Source organism: Ornithodoros turicata, chromosome 1 (genome assembly GCF_037126465.1).
Source record: "Ornithodoros turicata isolate Travis chromosome 1, ASM3712646v1, whole genome shotgun sequence".
Lineage (NCBI taxonomy): Eukaryota > Metazoa > Arthropoda > Arachnida > Ixodida > Argasidae > Ornithodoros > Ornithodoros turicata.
The window spans coordinates 229,907,516-229,911,114 of NC_088201.1; the positions used below are offsets into that span (position 1 = coordinate 229,907,516).

The 3,599-nt window shown below is 46.4% G+C and overlaps 1 non-coding gene across 1 annotated transcript; it reads right to left on the reverse strand.

Annotated features, from left to right (window-relative positions):
- Positions 1-3,084: 3,084 nt before the first annotated feature.
- Positions 3,085-3,157, reverse strand: Trnaa-ggc (transfer RNA alanine (anticodon GGC)). Its single transcript has one exon. It is a non-coding gene; the product is annotated as a tRNA-Ala (tRNA).
- Positions 3,158-3,599: the final 442 nt, after the last annotated feature.

The following is a 3,599-nucleotide window of genomic DNA, read 5'->3' on the forward strand; positions in this document are numbered from 1 at the left end:
ACGCATCGAGATGGGAACAAATACATGGGAAAATGGCGACCTTGGGGGACCTGGAAAAGACAAACTGCTGCAGCATTTTCCGGATTTTGCGGTAGCCTCTGTTACAGTCCCACTAGAGGAGCATAGCAGAAGCCATTGGTGACATATGTCTTTGGCAGAATGATACAACTCGTCTCGCTCGTTTTGAAGGGCTATGCTGCATCCATAGGCGGGCATTTCCTGCGGCCTCACTCATCCGCACCTCACGAAGCACGGACTTTATCAGCCTCACCAAATTTTCCTCACCAGTAACTTAACCTCAGTCGCCCTCACCCTCATATTCCATTTCAAATTTTTCCCTCACGAACCTCGCTTCAGGGTATCGGGATCCCGAAAGGCCTCACCATCCTCATCCTCACATACCTTCACCTCATGAGGCTATTCACGACCCTCATGGCCTCACGTATCTTCACCTCATGAGGGTCCTCATCCTCACTTGTCCTCACCTCACGAGGGCTCTCATGGCCTCAGGAGTCCTCATCCTCACGTGCCCTCACGTCATGAGGGCCCTCATGTCCTCACGGCGCCTCACGTACATTCCCCTAATGAGGGCCCACATGGCCTCACGTGTCCTCATCCTCACGTGCCCTCACCTCATGAGGGCTCTCATGGCCTCACGTACCTTCACCTCGTAAGGACCCACATGGCCTCATGTGTCTTCAAGTCACTAGGAGACACGTACGTGAGCCTCAAAAGAACTTTCCGTCATGTTCACATGAGACGTCGGCGTTTATCTACTGTGTCGGCAGTTGGTACTAATGATACTGCGCTGCATTAAACTGTTTACAGGGTTTCGTGCTGTGCTTGGATAAATGTGCTGACAGTTGTTACTGTCACAGTGAGGTTTAACGTTAGTGTTTGGCATCAGTAAAGTAGAGCCCGAAATACTTCAGTGCAGGTGTACCGTTACGGAAATGATCGGGTGGTGGCGGGGAATAGTGCTTGAAGAGATCCTGTACTCGATTCTCAGAACCGTATGACGCTGCTGCCAGCATCGGAGGATACGCTCACAGCTGAAGTGTTTGGGCACAACGATGGTACTTAATCGCACCCGCAGTGAGGTCGTGCCCTTTTATTGTTGTTTTTACTTCTCCTTCATTTACATTTCAAAGGCGCCCTACAGTCACGGGGATTATAGTTATCCTGGCTTCGTTCTGAGGAGACAAAGAAAGATTTTGAAAATTCTTACAACTCCATGATGAAAAACCCGAGACTGGGGAAAAGACGAAAAACAGACGACGCACACAAACTCTCAATTTCAGCGTCTGTTTTTCCGTCTCTTCCCCAGTCTCGGGTTTTTCATCATATCTTTTTGATTGTTATTTGTTTGTTCTGCTTTGTTAGTTCCTTCCTTAGTACTTCCTTCATTATTGCTGTCGCACAGACTTTGGGGAGCCCGGTAAAGGCTGCTTTATATTCAGCTTTATGCTGTTCAGAACAAGAGATTTCAAGATAAAAAGAAAGCCTCGTTACATTCCCAGCAGCGGTAACATTTGTTTAAAAAGAAAATACAAAAACACCGCACATGGCACCTTTGGCACGACACAGCACGCGTGTGTCCAGTTGCAATCATTCGAAATTAGCGGCGGAAAGCAGCTGCACGCGCTTTCGAAAACGCGGTACATCGACTCTCCAAACGAGGCTGGTATTCCAGTAAACAGGCAGAAAAACGAATCCACAAGAGGTAGTGTGGCGCTCAAAACACGACTTCGAGATCGTGTTCCCTATTCTCGAGGTTTTATCTTACGCAACAGCATAACGTGACCGCCTAAGAGAGTCATGACTTATCTGTAAGGCCACTAATGAAAAAGTCGCATGCCCCTTTGAAGTGAGATTCTTCATGGTAGCCTTCATACAGGGTGGTCCACCAACCCTGATAGAAATTCATAGTAAAAAACGTAGGCCCTGGAGAGACATGCGGTGACGGGATTTTTTTCTGCCAGTAACTTTTGCCACATATTTGTAGTATTTTTATTTCATTTCAGTTGACTGAAAGTTAATTTCATGAATTGAACTCCGAAATTTCCCAAGGCAGTCTAACGTATTCTTTGCGAAAATGGGTTCCCCGTCGTCATTTTACTCAGTATAGCGCATAACCGCACTCGTAATGCAATGGCAATTGCCGAAATAAATTCGTCGAAAATCGTGGAAATGAGAGCCCTTGGCACCGCCTCTTTCTTGACGGCTCTATGTTTCAGCGCAAAGCTGCCATGAAAGGAGGTTACATTGACACGCCACACGAGGGGGAAAGGGTTACAAACCCAACCCACAGAAGAGGTATCCCGCTGCCAGGTATCAGCTTTGCCCACGTCAGTTTCAGGGTCGCGCTCTTTTTCCTTTATTCGTGTTTTGCTCAATGTGTTTGTTTGCTTTTGGGTGCGTACGCGACTGTTTTCACTATGACCGCTGATAGCGGTCCCATAGTTTTTCTGCACCACCTTATTTTCATGAACCTGTGTATGTGTGTGTGAGAGAGAGAGTTGTATGCGCGAACGCCTGTCAGCTCTCTTCTTTTTTCAATTCGTTTGTTTCAACATGCTACAGATTTCTTCACATTCAACACACTTCCTGTGTACTTTGATTAGGTTTGACAAGCAATTGCAACTGCTAAAAAAGCCCAGACATGCCATGGTGATGTCAGAAATCAGGAAAAAACGCACACAGACACACACACAGCAGCAGCAGCTCAGGAATCCGCAAGGAGACGTGCTTTATAGGAATTTCTACTCTACGGTCAGATACTTGCATTGCTAAACAAATACCTATGACTGCAAACGGCTTACTCCATCAACATGTCGAGCATCCGACAACATCTCACAACAATTAAATAAACAAATAACCCACTTCTCATGAATTCAGCTTTGACCAGCGGCTTTCTTGTGCGTAAAAGCAGTGAAAGAAGAAAAAAGCTGTGAAAAATAGCACGCACTTGCACTTCAATTGCTGTGACTGCAAGAAACCGTATCGCATGCTAAACAACTGAGAAAAAGTTGCATAATGCGGTACACACAGCTGCGTTGAAAGATGAAAGTCACTGAAAAGGTTAGCCAGCTGTAGGAGTCGAACCCACATCTTCTGGATTGCCGGTCCAGGGCTCTACCAATTGAGCTAAGCTGACACGCCTTCTCAGCGACTTCCAGGGTACGTCCATCTGACGGGACAAACCAACCACTCTCTCTCACTCATCCTCCTTTCACTCTTACATTTTCCTCACTCATACACACATTCATACGACGGGATCGACGCAGGCGGCAACTGTTGAACATGAAATAACATAGAAGGAACAACACAGAAGGGACAAATATATACAAGGCCTTTTGAGGCCTTGTATGTATTTGTCCCTTCTATGTTGTTCCAGCCTCAGAACATCATTTCTTTCATGTTCAACAGCTGCGTTGTCCGTGCGTGCAAAAAAACATGTAACATTATCGAAGGACCTCGACGGACGGGCTTGCCTGAATTGAGATGAAATCACCCAACAACAAGTTATTACGGGAGGGTAGAAACTGCAGCAAGAAAGACACCACTGAACAAGTCTAAACATGCGACATTGCAAACGA